Consider the following 20581-nt stretch of genomic DNA (forward strand, 5'->3'; position numbering starts at 1 on the left):
ACACATGCATGAGAGAGAGAGAGAGAGAGAGAGAGAGAGAGAGAGAGAGTTTGTTATATTGTTTTAAGAGTTTTGACAAGCACAACAAAACTTTTAGATTATAGCTTTCAAAAAAGACTTTGTATTACCCGTTAATGCATCAGGAAGTGTAGACTTGCCATAGCTAGAAGGACCCATTATAGCTAGAAGGACCCATTATAGCTAGAAGCTCCCCGAGCGGGGCATAACCAGATAGACCGTGAAGGATCGATTTGGTGCCACTTCTTCGATTGGATACAGTCACACATAGATCTTGCCATGTCAAGAAAACACCATCGTCCAGTTGAGTCCGAACCACCTTCATGTTTAAGGCACCTCCTTTGTTTTTGCTTGGTAGTTGATTAATGGTTTCTATTTCTAATATTGCAATACTGATTTCTAGGTTTGTGTTAGGTTGGAGAGTTAAGTGAATAAGAGAAGCCATGACCAGATTTAGAGTGAGATTGATTATTTATTTATTTATATAGAGAGAGATTTAGTTTTAGGCAGTGTGAAGGGAAAGGCTAGTGTATATCTGCTCTAAATGGAGAATCATTAGATATTGGTTGTGTATATATTGACTTGTTTACCTACTTGTCCTCCTTTTTATCCTTAATATACTTATGGTGCTTGGAAGTTTCTTTTTTGTCTTTTTGTTCTTTGGGAAGATTCTTTTAGTGATGTCTCTAAAATGTCATTGGTTTTTCTAGTATGACTAAAATAATGGGTTCTTGTTCATTAAATTGGTAAAATTTGTTGTCAACAAATAAAAAATCTGGGATTTGATTCCCATTTAAGCGTTCGGTGAAAACGTGTTCCAATCTCACAACCCAATCTACCTCCATGTACAACCCACTAGATCGGCACACCCAACCCATATTTTTTGGTAAAACGTTTCAACTGTTACACATTCTGATCAACAAAAATGTTTTATGTTTGACCAAATTTTTACAAGGAAACAAATATTGGAAAATGCTTAATAAATTTTCTAAATAGCATTTTACAACGAAACAGACAAAGCCTACATCAACTTCTTTGTAAATTTTTGAAAGATTGTTTAAGAACCTATAACATTACCAATCAAACCAGTCTTATTTGTTTTGAAAAGAAAAGGCAGAACTTCACAGTTCACATAGATTGTTTTCAAGTAGAATCCATTATGCTAAAAATCCTGCACTACATCATCTCTCCATGTAAGGGTGTAGAAGAAGGATTCACTGTAACTTGTGTATTTTGCTTAGGAGGCATTGAAATGAAAGCCTTAATCATAGGCTTGACCTTTTCATTAGCCTTGATGATGCCCAAAAACATAAGTCGATAAAAAGCTATCATCCCTAGCAAGACAGCAAGATCGCCCCACTTAGAGTAACCCATTTCAGCTTGCCATAAATCTCTCAAAATTTCTTCTCCAGTGATGATGGGTGGTCCTTCAACTTTGTTATTGGGATATACTTCTCCTTCAAACTCGTTCTTAAACATTCCTTGGTAAGCATACTTGTGAAAAGCAATCTCATGTAGTGGGTATTTCCACAATGGTTTAGGTAAATCATTTGGCAATCTAAAGAAACCACCAACTAATATCATTAGCCCTTGAGTTCCAGCACCAGTTATTATGCCCATTAGGTAATTAGGCACGATACTCGCAACAATCATCATTAGGCTCTCAACCAACATCATACATGCAAATAGCACTAGAGCAAAGTACAAAAAATGTTCATGTCCTTTGCGTAGTTCAGGCAAGTAATAAGCCATTGCTCCAGGAATAACTGAAACCAGTATCAAGTATGGCACTGCAGAGAGTGTGTTGCTAATAACAAATGCAGTAGCACCATAATGCCCATTTAATCTTTCTCGTTCAAATACCTAGGTTATGATTGGAGAAAGTTTATCAATACTTATACTGCTAAAAAAACATATGAGCAACGAATATCAAGAGCATCTTATTTGCGCAAATTAAGCTTTTCAATAAGCCATTAGTGAAAGTACTAATATGTATAAATTCAACCAACACTTTTGGACCTCAAAATAAGTTAAAATACCTTCATGTCCTCCACAAAAGAAGGGAATCCACCAATGGCCATGAACGTTAGGAATGAAGCTATAAATGAAAGCAACGCACCTCTAGCCTGAAACAACCAAAATTACAATGTTTATCAATTTTAACATCCTTATAAGACTATGTCGTACTATGTTAAGTTGCCGATTATCTTAAGTTGTTAGGAAATTATGAATTTAATTCTCTAATATGACATGCAAGAATGAAATCAATTTATACTTCTATTCTTGTTTGTCCGAATAGTATTCTTTATAGTTTCTCTCTTTCCCGATTTTTATAAATACTCTCTTACCTGAATTGAAGCATAACTATGCCCAATATTGTGATACACGGTACCAAGGCCTAGACATAATGTGATATAAATTGCTAGGCGCAACCAATAGTAGCCTAGGTCACGATACATGTTCACAAAAGATCTTCTCGTTAGAACAGAGCATTGAGTAAGAAAGCTAGCATGGCTTCTTTTCGTCTCCAATTCTCCATGGTCCTGAAACCAAAGTAAATTTCAGTTAACTATTTTCCATTTCTCTGGTCATGTGACTGTCATCAATTTGTATACCATATTATGCAGAAAATAACTTACACTATTAGGTAAATTATTACTTGCTCACCTGTTTATATATTTCAGCTACTTGTTTCCGCACTTGCTCGTACCTCTCTGAAGATTTATACGAACTTAGAAGTATCTCAATTGCTTCCTCTGTCGATATTGCTCCAGCTAAACCTTGTTCAACGTCCTACACAAAAAATTACAAGATTCATAAGGTTTACTTATTATTTTTATGTACTCAAAAAGGGATTTGAGTTCACTTTTGAAATAATTTATCTTCTATATTTTTTTCAAATCTTTTTTTTGAAGATGTCCTTACCGTCATCTGGTGGATGAAGAATATTGACATAAACGTGACAAGTACAATTCATGCCATGTCACGAGTTTTATGTCAGAAAATGACATCAATTTCATGTATTTTCAATAAAGGCCCGTTTAAAAGTTTAAAAAAAAAAATGATGATTTTGAAATAAAGGTTAAAAGTTAAATACATAATGTACAATATAACCAAAATCAAATATAAAAGAGAGGGATACTACTAGGACTAATAAGGGTCTCCAAGGAAGGAAATGTCTTACCTGTTGGAAATCCTTGTTTATGGTTTTAAGGAAGTGATCAGATGGATTTTGGTGAGTGGGACAAGGGAAACCACTTAAAGTGAAAAACTGCATTGAATTGGAAGTAATTAGATTTGTTAATAACTTATTCCAACTCTAATAGTAATATATGGTACAAAAATATAAAGAAAATTTTCAATTATTTACCTCATTAGCTGCAGAAGCAGGACCAAAATATACAGTTCTACCTGAAGACAAGAGACAAAGATTGTGGAAGAGCTGAAAGACTTCGCTGCTGGGTTGATGAATTGATGCAATAATGGTCCTTCCAATCCCATCTCTTTGGCCTAAGCCTGCAATTCTGCTCATTACATAATATGATGCTGCACTATCAAGCCCACTTGTTGGTTCATCAAGGAAGAGAAGCTTGGGGCGTGTTAGGATCTCTATACAAATGCTAACTCTCCTCTTTTGCCCACCACTAAGGCCTTTGACTCCCCATCCCCCAATTCTAGTGTTCACTGCATCTTGCAAACCCATCTCTTTTATTGTTGTTTCAGCCCTCTCTTTCTTCTCTGATTTTGACATGGAGTCGGATAATTGCAGCTGAGCTGAGTAATACACGGCTTCTCTAACAGTTAAAGTCATCATTAATGTATCATCTTGTGTTACATATGCCTATGTTCAACAGAGTGTAAAAAGGAAAACAGTTAGAATAATATTCTGATCATGTTGCATGTGTTACAAAAAATGATTAAGTGCAATTTTCAAAGCTTTTAGGAGAAAGAACAATAATGATCTTGCCGTGTGTGTATTTTATTATTATGTAATGCATATTTAAGTTTAATTAATATTATTCTTATGAAGAATTTGTTAGTATGTCCTTATATATGTTCACTAACATTGTCATTTTTGTATATATATAAAATATGGATTAGTTTGGGGTGTATTTTATACTAAGCATCTATTAGACTCGACAGTGAATTAGTGATCACCATGTTTTGTTTATATTGGACCTTTTTTGTGTTGGTTATAGATGGCTTAATGGGACGAACTTGCATTTTGAGTGATCATAATAAAAAGGTCTCTATCCTTTACTTGTAAAAGTATCGGTCTGGCCTTAAAAAAATCAAATGTATTCTAATACTCTCTCTCACACACACAAACACACACATATATATCACATAAAAAGCATTGCTATATCACATTTGTGTTAGTGGTGGTTACTCGAAGATGGAATGAGAGAGTACAAGCGAAGAGGTGTAGTTCACCCTCTAAACCACACATGGACATTCCATTCTTGACATTACAGGAAAGTGTGGCTTATTCCTCTCATTCTCATAGAGGGCTCCTCATTAGGTGTGTTATACTTGCCTACCCCTTCGTTAAAAGACAAATGTATGCATGTGATACTTTAGTTTGTCATAAATCCAATTACTCTTTTGATATATGCATTTTTAGTTCAAGTTTTTCCAATATATTTTTTATATTTTGAAATAAAACACGGCCAAAAAATTCAAAGATACAACAAATTAAGATCTTCCAAACTGTACTGGTAGTGTTTTGGATCAATGATATTTTAAGTTTGGTTGAGCATAAGACGTTATGGTTTTTGGATGGTCAACTATGTACACTTTGCAAATCTAACATAACTAAAGATGGGAATATGGTGAATGGGACCATTATGTCTTTCTTTCTTTCTTGACCTAGACACATGCAGTATCATTTCCCTGCATGCACTCAGCGGGTCCCATAACTTTTACTAATGCTTGCTTGCATGATACACACTCACCTATAAAACCCTTATAATATGACTTGGTTTCCATCATCAATGACTTTACACTATTTGGGATAAAAAGAAAGAAAGAAAAAGATAGACTTCAATCGACCCGCGCACAACACAATTGACTAGATAATCGAGTAGTATTTTTGTGGGTACAGTTTAATCAAATGAAAAATATAAGAATGATTTTTTTTAGAATATTAAAATTATTATCAGTTTTTTTATTTTAAAAAATTACAAATTGACATATTAATAAATATTATTGGTTTTGTAAGGACCAAAAGCTCATAAAATCAATCTTCGAAACGTTATTGTTGCTCTATTCACTTAAGAGTCCTCATACAATACATTTGGTAGAGAGGGTTCAACAACAAAAAGCCCCCCACTCGTAATCTCTTGATTCCTATTTATACTATTCTTTGCTTTCATCGTAGCCTTACACCTTGCAATCTGCGGTCCTTTTCCCGTGACACTTGTCCGTCGGCAATGGAACAAGATTCCACTTTGCATCCCTGTACTGTTCAGGTCATGTCCACATTAATGCAACGGATAGAGGAGATGCTTGCTAATTAATGCGGCCAGAATGGTTGTTGCCCAGCATTTAATGCAACCTTGCAACCTTCCAAATCAGCCTATTACAACCAGATATTTGTAACATGCCCCTTATTTAGTTATCGTCCACGCCACCTCATCTTCGGGCACACCTGGAGAGACCTCATCTTTCATTCTAAATGTTGGCCTTCCTTTCTTCGGGTCTTCGGGTTCTCAGGTCCTCGGGTCCTCACAACAGCCCCTTTAATACTTGAGTTATGAATCATGTATTCATAACTAAGTTTTAACTTCTTATACACGCTTCTTACCCATTTTATGCTTTCACACGTACATACGTCTCTTCACTGCCCCATGATCCGCATCTGGCGCCTCGTATCCCACGTTGAGGCATTTATGGTGTCTGACGCTTCTTCTCCCGCGCACGTTCTACGGTTGGATGAGAAATGTACGGTTCAGATTCTGCTCTTAATTATGAGTGGGAAAGTTACCGCTCTTATTATTTCTTTTACCCCATTACCTCCACTTCCCCCACCCCTATAAAAGCAACTTTTTACGCTGGATAAAGCTCATTTTGTCATTTCGAAGGATTGAAAGAAAAGTGAGCTCCCGAGGACCATCCTTAAGCGATCTTCAGAGGTGTGTTCATTTTCCTTTCCTTTTGTCTCTCCTTGCTTACTTTTCTCCTCTTGCAGCGGGGGTTAATGGGTAGATACGCTAAGTTAGTGAATACGGATGAGGCGAAGGCCGCTTTTAAGGACCGATATCGGATCCCCAATGACGTAGATGTTACGTATTGTGAGATAGAAGATATTCCACTGGTGTCTCGGCCACCTGAATCCGTTTTGATTCCGATGATTGCATTTATTAAGGGGGGTATGGAAATTCCTATGGGTAGAGTAACTAGGGATTTTCTAATAAACTATAGACTTACCCCTTCGCAATGCTCCCCAAATGTCCTTAGGATTTTAGGATGCGCGGATGCCCTTAATCGAAAATTGGGAACCAACTTGACTTGGCAGGATGTAAATTGGGTATATAACTGCCAAAAAGGGGATAGGACTAAATACTATATGAAGTGTAGAATCCCTTCTGTTAGGCTGATTTCCTGTTTACCCGATTCAAGCAAAGGGATGGATGAAGATTATCTCGTCATCTCGGGCAATTGGCATGACGGATTGCATTGCCCTACCCGAGAAGGGGTACCAGGTAGGGTTCCCGAGGACTAACCTAGCACTTAGGACTAACCATATTCTTTTACGTGCTTTACACCACACTACGTATTTGTTTAAATGACTTCATTTTTATTGCGGACGATTACCATACGCCCGAATCCGTCCGCCGTGAACCGTGCTGACTTGAACAGGATTCTTCGATCGGAGATATTCGTTCATAGGGACGGACAGCTCCGAGCAGCCCACCTCATCCTCGGATACAACCCCTCTACTAAACGCTTCCAAAGCCCCAAGAACGTGATAAGAGCAAGAGATTTAAGGCTAGCTCAAATTGACGTTGCCGCCCCGGGATTTTTATTAGCCGTACCTCCCCCTGCAGGAATTCAGGACGCACAACTCCCTGCTTCACTCGCCGCCCAACTGATCCATCCTTCTTTGGAACAAGCTGCTAATCCTGACGTCGAAGAAAGAGCTGCCACGCCCGAGCTCCCTTCTCTCGAGGTGACAGAGGAAGACTTTGAGGTGTTCTACCGCCCGGACGCTCCTTCCGGTTCCCAACCGTCCACCGGTCAAATGGGTTTCCAAGAAAAAGAGCCCGACTGTTGGCCCTACTACGGGCACATGCGGGCGGCTCCTCGCCGGCCGTGTCGGTTCCTCCTCGTCCCGTTACTCCGAGCTGTTACTCGGGCACCCCCTCGGAGGCAACAGATAAAAAACGCAAAAGGGGTCAGAGTAGCAAACATGTCATAGACATCGAAGAGGGGGAAAACCTTGACCCCTCTGTTAAAGATACCAGGGCTACAAAGGCCCTTTCCAAGAAAGTTGTTCCTACTGGTTCGTCTAAGGACCCCAGTAGTGAGCCTACAAAGAAGGCGTTAGCACGGCGACCCAATTTCACTCTCGGTTCGGGCAGCCTGTCATGGATGACGCGAACCCGAGGGACCCGTAGAAGGGACGCGCGAGCCTGGTGGCCGAGTGTCTAGAGAAGGCTCTGTGCCTTCCCGAGGATATGGCAGAGTTACGATCCTTCCGTAAAAGGGAGGTTTTCTTGTCTTTGAAGCAGGACTTGGCCAAGGTATTTTTAAGCCTTTGCACAGTTTATACATAAGTTTAACTCTTTATTATGGCTAACTCTTTTGTTTGTACTTGAATACATCATAGGCGGTCCAAGCTTCATTTATGGCTGAGGAATGGGTAGATCATTCACTGGATCTTGCCCGCAAAGCTGATCAGAATGCCGAGGCGGCATTGAGGGCACAAAAAGAAGCTGAGTTGAATTTGAAGGAGACCCTCACTCACCTGTCCGAGGTAGAAAAGGCTCACAAGAATGCTGAGTCAGCCCTGAAAAGCTACGAATCTCAAGCAAACCTTGCTCTTGAGGCTCAAAAACAAGCCCAAAGTAGGCTCGCTCTAACTGTTGTTGAGCTTAAGCAAACGCAAGAGAAATTGGCCGCCAAGGAGCAGGAGCAGGCAGTAGCAGAACAAGCTGCGTACGATGCAGGAATAAAAAAGGCTTCGGATAGCCTGACTGCCCAACTCAAAGGGGTTGCTAGGGCGTTCTGCTTGGAGGTATGGGGTCAAGCCTTGGACGCTGCTGGGGTAACTGCCGATGCTGAACTTCGAGCCCCAGACAATGTTTACTACCCCACAGCACTTCGGATTGCTCCTGCTCCCCCTATGCCACCAAGTGAACCAGCTGAGCCTATTCCTGTTCCTGATCCTTCTGATGCTGCAGCCTCAAAGGGCCCTTCTCCCACAGTACATCCCGTGGAAGAAACAATCATGGGTGATGTGGCCGAAGAGCCAAAAAAGAAAAAGAAAGACAAAGAAACAGAGAAGAGGAAGGACAAGCAACCTGTCGCATAGTCAATCTATCATAGTTGTCTCCTTCTTTTGTTGTTGTTGCTGTTTTGCTGTTTTTTTTTTTATACGGATGTAAGGGGCTGTATGATTGCCCCAATTTTGTAATGAATACTTATTAAGGAATTAACATTTGGCTCTTCTCTTTTTGTTTCACATACGAGTCTTACTACAATATGCTACCATCCGATTATCACTTTACACGAATTCATAAGCTTACCTTAAAAATCATAATACTACTTTAAATTGTTCATCATACTTGTGATTTGAAGAAACACAAAAAACTTAACCTGGATACCATAATCCCACTACTTAATCTTTTTTGACATTTGAAAGAGCAGGCATGATAATGAGCGACGAGGCTTTATGATTCATTTGTGCTAACGCTTTAGATGTTTGGGATCCTTTAGCCCGAAAAAGAACAAAAAATCAGTTTAGCACTTATGCTCTCGTAAGCGTTTTAATTCCTCTTAGACTTGTAGTCCGTGGAGCCGAACAGGCGCTAAGGTCAACTTTAACACTTATACTTTTTGCAAGTGATTAATTTCTCTTAGACTTGTGGCCCGAGGAGCCGAACAAGAGCTAAGGTCAGTTTAACACTTATGCTTTTTGCAAGTGATTAATTTCTCTTAGAATTGTGGCCCGAGGAGCCGAACAAGAACTAAGGTCAATTTAACACTTATGCTTTTTGCAAGTGATTAATTTCTCTTAGACTTGTGACCCGAGGAGCCGAACAAGAACTAAGGTCAGTTTAACACTTATGCTTTTTGCAAGTGATTAATTTCTCTTAGACTTATGGCCCGAGGAGCCGAACAAGACCTAAGGTCAGTTTAACACTTATGCTTTTTGCAAGTGATTAATTTCTCTTAGACTTGTGGCCCGAGGAGCCGAACAAGAACTAAGGTCAGTTTAACACTTATGCTTTTTGTAAGTGATTAATTTCTCTTAGACTTGTGGCCCGAGGAGCCGAACAAGAACTAAGGTCAGTTTAACACTTATGTTTTTTGCAGGTACGGAATTGAAATGAACAGAAGCTTCATATAAAAGGAAATTCTTTTCTTAATAATAATATCGTCGTAAGTTATTTACATTCCAAGGACGAGGAATCACCCTCCCATCCAGATCCTCTAAACGATAAGCCCCTACACCTGCTACTGAGGTAATTCTATATGGGCCCTCCCAGTTAGGACCCAACTTTCCCCAGGCAGGATTCTTTGCTACCCCCACTACCTTTCTTAGTACCAAATCTCCTGGTACCAAGGGCCTGGTCCTAACTCCCTTGTCATACGTCTGCTTGAGCTTCTGTTGATAGTTGCCCATCTTCACATTGGCTATTTCTCTACTTTCCTCAATTGTATTCAAACAATCATTCATCAGATCATGATTGCTTGCTTCGTCATAATGGTCGGTCTTCAGGGTGGGAAAACCTGACTCTAATGGTATTATAGCTTCCATCCCATACGTCATTGAAAAGGGAGTCTCGCCTGTCGATCTTCGGGGTGTAGTGCGATAAGCCCATAGTACATGAGGTAATTCTTCTACCCAGCCTCCTTTAGCGTCATCCAATCGTTTCTTCAAACCTGCCAAGATGACTTTATTTGTTGCTTCGGCCTGTCCATTTCCTTGGGGATAGTACGGTGTGGAATATCCATTTCTTATTCCCATTTCTGCGCAGTACCGCCGGAAAACTTTACTATCAAATTGAAGACCATTATCAGATATCAAGGTGTGTGGGACCCCGAAGCGAGTTATGATATTTTTCCAGATGAATCTTTTTGCATCCACATCCCTAATGTTGGCTAATGCCTCGGCCTCCACCCATTTCGTGAAGTAATCCGTGCCGACGATGAGCCATCTCCTATTACCCGTTGCCCGAGGAAACGGCCCGACGATATCTAAACCCCACTTAGCAAAGGGCCATGGGCTGGACAACGGATTTAAGTTACCTCCTGGTTGATGTACATTGGGTGCAAACCTTTGACATTGATCACACTTCTTGGCATACTCTTGAGAGGTTCTCTGCATGCTTGGCCACCAATACCCTTGGGTCATGGCTCTATGAGCTAATGATCTTCCTCCAGTGTGGCTCCCACACACACCCTCATGCAATTCTTCCAGCAAAGGTTCCACGGCTTCAGGATGTACGCAAAGGAGGTATGGACCTGCATAGGAACGCCTATAGAGTTTTTTCTCCTCCGATAGCCAAGAACGGGGTGCGCTTCTTCGTATCGACTCGGCCATCTTTCTATCCTCAGGTAGTATCCCGTGCTGTAAGAAAGCTATAATTGGGTCCATCCAGCTTGGGCCTACATGAATGCTGTGAACCCGTACTGCCGGGATGCTGGTTAAGCTAGAAGACAGCAAATCCTCCACCATAACCATACGCGGTAACTTCGATCCCAACGAAGTGGCTAACATTGCTAATGAATCAGCATGAGAGTTATGTCCCCTTGGGACTTGCTGTACCTTGAAACTGTCAAACAAACCCAACACCCCTTGGACTCGTTTCAGATAACTTTTCATCCGCTCATCTTTTGCCTCAAACTCTCCATTAACTTGCCCGACCACCAATCGGGAATCACAGAACACCCTCACTACTTTTCCTCCCAAATGTTTAACCATCTGGGAGCCCACTAAGAGAGCCTCGTACTCGGCCTCATTATTAGTTGCTGGGAATCCCAACCTTAATGACTTTTCAATGACTAGTTTCTCGGGGGATATTAACACAACTCCAACCCCGGCTCCCTTTCGATTTGATGCCCCATCCGTGTAGACTTCCCATGGAGTGATGTTTTCCGTTCCAATGGACATTATTGACATCACGACATCTTCGGGATAAGCTTGACCGTCCGTGAACTCGGCTACGAAGTCGGCAAGGATTTGCCCTTTGATAGCCGTCCGGGGCATATACTTGATATCATAAGCTCCCAGCTTGGTTCCCCACTTTGCTACACGACCCGTATAATCCGATTTCCGTGTGATAGCTTGTAGAGGCAACTGAGTGAGTATCACCACGGTGTGAGCTTGGAAGTAATGAGGCAATTTCCTTGTTGCATGCACCACGGCTAGAAGCGCTTTTTCCAACGGTAAGTATCGCTGTTCAACTTCTTGCAAGGACTTGCTGACATAATATATTGGTTTCTGGACCCCGTCATCATTCCGTATTAAGACAAGACTTACGGAATGATTTGTGACGGCTAGATAAGCATATAGCACTTCTTCCTTCTCGGGCGTTGAAAGTATCGGCGGTCTAGATAGGTATTGCTTTAAATCCTCAAAGGCCAAATTGCACTCGTTAGACCACTGGAAATCTTTCCACCTGTGCAAAAGGCGATAAAATGGGCGGCACCTATCTGCCGACCGCGAAATGAACCTGTTCAAGGCTGCAATCATGCCAGCTAACCTCTGCACCTCTTTAGGGCTCCGAGGAGGATGCAACTCTAAGACAGCCTTAATTTGGTCAGGATTAACTTCAATTCCCCGATGAGTAATCATGTACCCCAAAAATTTTCCCGAGCCCACTCCGAAAGAACACTTTGATGCATTCAAACGTAATTTATACTTTCTTAACACCGAGAAGGTCTCCTGCAAATCTGTCAAATGGTCTTCTGTCTTCTTACTTTTGATTACCATATCATCGATATAAGCTTCCATGTTACGTCCTAACTGCGCATCGAACATTCTGGTCACCATTCGTTGATAAGTGGACCCTGCATTCTTCAGACCAAAGGGCATTACTCGGTAATGGTAATTACCATTCGGGGCACGAAAAGCTGTCTTCTCCTGATCATTCAGTGACAACGGGATTTGATGATACCCTTGGAACGCGTCCAAGAAGCTCATTCGGGGGTGCCCTACAGTTGCATCCACCAATTGGTCAATTCTAGGAATAGGGAAGGGATCCTTGGGACATGCCCTATTCAGATCCGTAAAGTCAATACAGACTCTCCATTTTCCATTCTTCTTTTTCACTACGACAGTATTAGCCAGCCATTCAGGATAGAAGATCTCCTTGATCGCACCAGCTTGCTTTAGCTTACCAACCTCCTCTTTAACTGCCTCGGCGTGCTCGAGAGATGCTCGCCGAGGAGGCTGCTGTCTAGGCGTCGCATGAGGGTTAACATTCAAATGGTGGCAGATAACTTCTGGATTAATTCCTGGCACATCATAAGTCGTCCATGCAAAAACATCAATGTTATCTCGCAAGAATTGAATTAACTCTTCTCTTTCCTGTATCGGCAACTTGGATCCGACCTGAAAATACTTCTCTTTATCTTCCCCAATAATTACCTTGGTTAGCTCCTCGGCAGACCCTTCATCTTCAACTGGGCCGACTTCCCGAGCAGCCTCCTTTAATTGCTATGATGTCTCAGGAACTTCCGCCTCCAACGAACCCCGTCCTGTGCGAATAGTGGCAGACATTAGACATTGCCTAGCCACCGTTTGACTGCCATGTAACACTCCCACGCTTCCCCCTGTAGGGTACTTCACCATCACATGTAAAGTTGATGAAACTGCCTCCATTGCATGCAACCAGGGTCTAGCCAAAATGGCCGTGTATGGAGAATATGCCATAACAACTATGAAGTTTACCTGTACCTCAGAACCCTCCACCTGCACGGGCAGCCTAATCATTCCTCGTGGGATCACCTGGTTTCCGTCAAAACCAACCAAGGGATGGTCGTATTTTTCCAAGTCTTCCTCTTTCAACTTTAACCCATTGAACAGGTCCGGATACATAATCTCGGCACCACTTCCATCATCCACCAATACACGTTTCACATCATATCCCCCAATACGAACCATGACCACCAAGGCATCATCATGGGGTTGAAATGTTCCCTCTTTATCCTTATCAGAAAAACCCAAAGTAAGCGCCACCGAGGATCTGAGTCTTTTGTTTGTTTGATGATTCTCTTCCACGTCTTCAGTCCCACATTTGTTTTGAACGGTCATAACCCGAGGAAATTTCCCAAAGTCTCCTCTTGGCTGGGTCAAGATAACGTTAATAGTGCCTAAAGATGGTTGAGGGGCCTGACCCCAATATTTCCGAGTATCTAGTTGTTCCTGATTCTCATTCGGCTTTGCCAACAAGTGATTGATCTTCCCGGCCCTAATCAATTGATTTAAATGGTCACGCAACGTCCGGCATTTCTCCGTGGTGTGTCCCTTGTCCTGGTGGTAATGGCAGTGGAGGTTTTGGTTCCTCGTAGATGCATCTCCACTCATTTTGTTTGGTGGCCTAAAATAGGGCTCATGCCGAATTTTCTCCAGTATGTGATGCACAGGCTCCTTAAATAGTGAGTTAACTAGAGGAGCCTCGGCGGTCCTCGGATGGCTTGTAAAGTCTCGCTTAGGCCGAATACCTTGAAACCCTTTCACCCGAAGATCTTTCCTCTCTAGATACCCTTTCATTTTGCATTTGCTTTGCATCTGATCCTCTTCCACCCGCTTATATTTATCTATCCGGTCCATAAGCTGACGCATGTCTACCGCGGCCTTCATTGTCAAAGACTTCCTTAACCCATGTTCCGTGGGAAGACCCACCTTGAAAGTTCTCACAGCTACACTCTCCACATCCCCATCGATTTCATTATACGTTTCCCAGTACCGGTCAGAATAAGTTTTGAGTGTTTCACCGTCCCTCATAGACATAGACAGTAGAGCATCCAAAGGTTTTGGAATCCTAGTACAAGTTATGAACCTTGCTCCAAATGCCCTAGTCAATTCCTCAAAGGACCTCAGGGAACCCTCTGCCAAAGCATCAAACCACCTCATAGCCACGGGCCCTAGGCTGGAGGGAAAGACTCTACACATCAATGCCTCATTATTCGAATAAACGGCCATCTTCTGACAAAAATGACTAACGTGCTCTACAGGGTCAGTCCTCCCGTTATACACAGTAAAAGGGGGTTGGGAAAACCTACGAGGTAGCTTTGCTCTGTTTATCCTTGTCACAAAAGGGGATTTGGCAATTTGTCTCAGGGCTTTACCCATTGCATCACTCCCGTCCTCGCGATATATTCCATCAGTATCGGGCATCTTCGTCACTTTCAGCTGCTTTGCCCTAACACCCGAAGACACACTAGCACGGGTCATACTTCGAGTAGGCTCAAACATTGGGGGATGAATTCCTCCTGGGTTCGCTTCCGAATTATCACTGGAAGAGCTAGCATTATCCTTGCGTCTCCGCTTCTTACTATCCAAACGCTTGCGTAAGTACGCTATCTCAGATTGCATCTGTCGCAACACGTCGTCGCGAGACATATGCCCCTCAGTTAACGATCGTTGCTCAGCCCTATGATCGCCATCATATGCCTTCACCACCCCCGAAGTATGTCCTTTCCCTTTATCACGTTGGAGACTAGCAGCTACGTCCCTCCCTCGTGAGCTTACTGATTCTTCCCCTTCCAAATACACCTCCGCCATATACTTCTAAATGGAATATGCTACGCTGTTGTTGTTCCCACAGACGGCGCCAATTGTAAGGACCAAAAGCTCATAAAATCAATCTTCGAAACGTTATTGTTGCTCTATTCACTTAAGAGTCCTCATACAATACATTTGGTAGAGAGGGTTCAACAACAAAAAGCCCCCCACTCGTAATCTCTTGATTCCTATTTATACTATTCTTTGCTTTCATCGTAGCCTTACACCTTGCAATCTGCGGTCCTTTTCTCGTGACACTTGTCCGTCGGCAATGGAACAAGATTCCACTTTGCATCCCTGTACTGTTCAGGTCATGTCCACATTAATGCGACGGATAGAGGAGATGCTTGCTAATTAATGCGGCCAGAATGGTTGTTGCCCAGCATTTAATGCAACCTTGCAACCTTCCAAATCAGCCTATTACAACCAGATATTTGTAACATGCCCCTTATTTAGTTATCGTCCACGCCACCTCATCTTCGGGCACACCTGGAGAGACCTCATCTTTCATTCTAAATGTTGGCCTTCCTTTCTTCGGGTCTTCGGGTTCTCAGGTCCTCGGGTCCTCACAGGTTTTATTTTAAGAATTTAATAAAAACCACCTAAATCATTTTTTTTAATTAGTGACATATTAGTTTGTAATTAAAGTTAATATAGTATAAATTGTAATATACCTAAAAATCCTTCAATAACTCTAATTCGATTGTTAAAGTCAATCCCGACTGTACCTAAAATAAATTTTTGATGTCGTGTAGTAGGAAAGAACAACTTTAATGGAACAAATATAATACATTTAAAATCATATTGTATTTATAAAAGAACTAGTTGCAGACCCACGCGATGCATGAGAATAAATAATTATATTTTAGTCATGTTATAATATATAATTAATTTGTTCTCTAAATTTTGTAGAAAATAATTTGTTCTCCCAAAAAATTAAAGGATTTCTAAAAATAATTTTCATTTATCTATCTCAAAAAAATATCATCATTTTATTATTTGGATTTTTCTATTGATAATATTCATTTTTTAGGCAGTCCATATTTTGATAAACTATGTTATTGTGCGTTATATTTTCCTAATTTTTCTTTCTTGAACAACTAAACTATTTGAGTTTCAAATATATTATTCAAAATTTTTATTCTCTTAAAAAAAGATTATTATATTTATAATTTTTCTTACAGTAGGAGAAGCTTTGAACTATTGATTGGGTTTTGTTTACTAATGTAGATACATGAGATTGGAACTGCATATTTCTTAGACATTCCAAAGAGATTATACCATATTATAATTTTAATATTTAAAATAATATGTAGGAAAAAAAAGTAGACTTATGTCTAAAATTGAACACTTTATCTATCGAAATAAAAGAAAATAATTTGTATAACAACATAAAGAGAATGGGATCTAACAATTTTTTTTACTACATATTTCATTTATTAAGATTTAATTTCCTTTGACTAGATCTTCATATCACATTTTTGTTACTATGCTCCTATTGAGCCTTCACATCCTCCATATCATTGGCCATATCATTATTCTTTTTATTATTTATTTTTTAACTTTTAATTCTTTGAAAATATTAAATATATAACTATATTGGCTTTACAAATTCATCTTAGGTAGTTTTATCTTTACATATTCATTCACTTTAATTTTAATGTTATAACTAAATAATAAATCAATGAAAAATTAAAATTAAAATAGTGTCTATACATATTCATCTTGGACGGTTTTAATAGTTGATAGACACATTTAAATACATAGCTAAGATTGAATTTTGATATAAATTCAAAATCTCACTTCCAAAATAACTAAGTATTATGTCCAAAAAAAAAATCGAACAAAAGTTATAAGAGGAGAAGAGAAGACTTGTGATGGAAAACTTAAAAAATCAAACACACTACCAAATCATATTAACCCAAAATAGTATTATATATATATAAAAAAAACAATAATTCATCAACCTCAAGCAAAGTTGCAAAAATTAATAAATAATATATATATATATATAGAGAGAGAGAGAGAGAGAGAGAGAGAGAGAGAGAGAGCGAGAGTAGATGCCTCTTTTAGAGAGAGATAAAATAAAATGAGAAGAAGAAGCGTCAAAATAAAAAATATAGTCATAAGTCAAACACCAAATAATCAAGCCATGCTATATAATAGAATAACATAACATTCTTGTAAACTATCTTTAAAAGCAATAAAATAACATTTAACAATCATAGAAAAAAATGGATATTAACTTAAAAACACAAAACCAAACTTCATCAACCCAGAGTAAAATTCTCTAAAGAACACATAATTTCATCAATCTAAAGTAGAGATACAATAAATACAAAATTCACACAAAAATAAAACATGAGAGAGAGAGAGAGAGAGAGAGAGAGAGAGAGAGAGAGGGTAACAACATTTTTCATATGAGAAAATATATATAGAATGGAAGAGAGAATGACATATTTATAGTAATAGTACGGGGATAAGAAAAGCCAAAATAAAAGGAAGAAGAAGGGATAGATGAAGAGTGACATAAATGTTGAGTGTAGTGGAGAGATGAAAGGGTAAAAGGAAAATTATGATTGAAAGTAGTGGAGAGAAATGATAAATAGGTAGATAATGTGACTGCCCGATGTGACTCAACAGAAGCGTAGTAATAATAAATGTTACGCTTCAGCTTTTAAATATATATAGATATACATAAGTAGTAATGCTATTTTTATTTTATATAATGTTTTTTTCATACCGATGTTCCATAAGCAAGGGCCTGTTTACGACCATTAACTAGAATCTCTCCTCTTTGCCCTATGTTTGAACCCAACCTCCCTGCAATACGGAAAACACAGCTTAGTTATAGTTTCACAGGCACTATTCTATATTTCTATAGTCACTATAACGGATGTATATACATGAAACCGTTTTGATCATAATCAAATGGAGCCCAACTGTAGGAGAAGAAACCTTTTATTGAGCTTAGAAAGAAACAAACGATTGTCAAAGATCAACTATCTCGAAGTTGAGAAGTAAAGGTTGGCTGTCAAACGTCAATGGAGCACTATAAAGAAAAGATATGAATGTTCAAAAGTAATTCCATAGAAATTATATACTACCTTTTGTTGTTTGTAGGCTCTTTACTCTACACCCCTTTGAACATATTTTTTTTAAAGTAATAATTATCCAAAAAGAAAATCCTACAAAAGTGACATAAATTAAAATTTGAAGTACTATGTTTTGGGTGATGATTAATATTTTAAATGTTCTCATTCAGAGCAAGGAATTAGTACATGCAAATCACACATGCACAAAAAAGAGAGAGAGTTTATTATATTGTTTTAAGAGTTTTGACAAGTACAATAGCTTATTGCTTTCAAAAAATAGTTTGTTATTACCTGCTAATGCATCAAGAAGTGTAGACTTGCCGCAACCAGAAGGACCCATTATAGCCAGAAGCTCCCCGGGCCGAGCATAACCAGATAAACCCTGAAGGATCGATTTGGTGCCACTTTTTTTATTTGAAACAGACACACACAGATCCTGCCATGTCAAGAAAACACCATCCTCTAGTTGAGTCCTAACCACCTTGTTTTTGCTTGGCAATCGATTAATGGTATCCATTTCTAGGATTGCAGTATTGATTTCTGGGTTTGTGTTAGGTTGGAGAGTTGAGTGAATAAGAGAGGCCATGATCAGATTAAGAGTGAGAGAGATTTAGTATTAAGACAGCTATATATCTTCTCTACATGGAGAATCATTAGAAACTGGTTGCATATATATATATATTGACTTGTTTACCTATTTGTCCTCAACATATTTATGGTGCTTGGAAGCTTCTTATAGTGATGTCACTAAAATGACATCATCTATTCATTTAGGAGGTGTTTCGAATATTCATTTCTTTTCCAATTTTTTCTTTTAAAAAATGCCTCTATCTTTTTGCTTTTCTATTTGAAACAAATTAAAAACTAGTTTAATACTATGTAACGATGATTACATAGGAGTTGAAATAAGTATGGTAAGAAATACAATAATTTGTAATGGAATAAATATTCAATGAATATGAATGGAACCATGAATTTGTAATTCACACTCCAAACAATTTTCTTAAAATACCTTTATACAATTATATTTATACTCGTTAGTCTTTATTATTAGGTTTAAATTAAATAATTTTATAATTGATTGTACTTAATTATTTCATAATTGTTATTTCAATATTATATATATTTTTAAATGTTATCTCAATAAACGTTTTTTTAAAGAAATAATTAACAGCATCTCCCCCCCCCCCCCCCAAAATCAAATTCTAATAAATGATAAATTCACCCTTTTGAATAACATGATGATGAGCAAAACTCATTTCACTTTTTAAGTGTAGATATGAATAAAATATATGAACATTTTGAGTGACATTATGGACATTGTGTATATGAAGTGTACATTAAATGGAGATGGACTCAGGTGAGGGCCCAAGGGGGCTCGCCCACCTCCCCTGTGTCCAATTTTTTTTTTTAGTTATAATATATTTCATTTTTGTAGTTGGACCATTCTTCTCAATAAGCCTAACTTGCATCACCCAAATTGTAATTATCCAACCCAAAAACTTAACAAAAATAATAAAAACATTTACAATGGTGATTATATTTTAGCCAAAAAAAAAAAAAAAAACTATTTTACTACCAAAGAACCAAAAAATCATTTGTTATTGGAAAAGTTAAAGCTAAATTTTTTGCAATTACAATAAATTAGTATAAATACTAATTGACTGTAGCAAGTTGTTAAAAATAAAATATAATATATTATTTAGATTATATGTCTTCTTTCAATTAAAAAACTTAAATTCTCTCGCTTCATTTATTATTTTAATGAGTTGTTTATATTATTTTAAATGAAGTGATAAAAATAAAACATTTAATATTAGATGTATTGTAAAGTGAGGTGGTAAATTACATAAAGTAGCTTTTTGACGTGCTAAAAGCTAAAATTTTTAGAACCACAACTGTGAATGCTCTAACTTAAAAAAAAAAAAAAAATCCTAACAAGCTTAGTATTAAAAAAAATTATTTTGTATTTGTCTTTATTGGTAAATGATTGTATCATAATGTATTTAAAAACAACAATTTTGAGTATTTATAAATTTTTAAAACTATATAGATGCGTATTTGGAGTTTTGCTTTTTATTTTTTATATTCCAGTTCTCGCTAGCTTAAAACCCTAGGTCCATTCATGATATTAACAATTTTTTTATATACTTTTTTAATACATCAATTGTTGGGAGTGAGAAGAGGGGGGATTTAAATCCTCAATGTGTTTGTTAGAAATACCAAAATGTGCTAATTGAATTACAAAGCTTTTCAATATATTAACAAGTGTGTACGTGAGTGTGGGTGCAATTTTTCTATTGGTTGAAAGGGTTGCTTGCATGGGAAATTATGAGGAAGAAATATACCAGTTATTTATTATGGCAATAAGGGTGCACTGCCCCTTGCAAAATTAGGGGATAGACATATCCCTTTTCTTAAAATTCACACCAATGATAATGCTGTTAATATTTTGAGGTGTGTGTCTATATATATATATATATATATATATATATATATATATATTAAT

At 38.4% G+C, this 20581-nt stretch overlaps 1 pseudogene; it reads right to left on the reverse strand.

Annotated features, from left to right (window-relative positions):
• Positions 1–18664, reverse strand: part of LOC142644081 (uncharacterized) — a 75237-nt pseudogene extending 56573 nt beyond the window's left edge.
• Between the last annotated feature and the right edge of the window lie 1917 nt (positions 18665–20581).

Source organism: Castanea sativa, chromosome 7 (assembly GCF_040712315.1).
Source record: "Castanea sativa cultivar Marrone di Chiusa Pesio chromosome 7, ASM4071231v1".
Taxonomy (NCBI): Eukaryota; Viridiplantae; Streptophyta; class Magnoliopsida; order Fagales; family Fagaceae; genus Castanea; species Castanea sativa.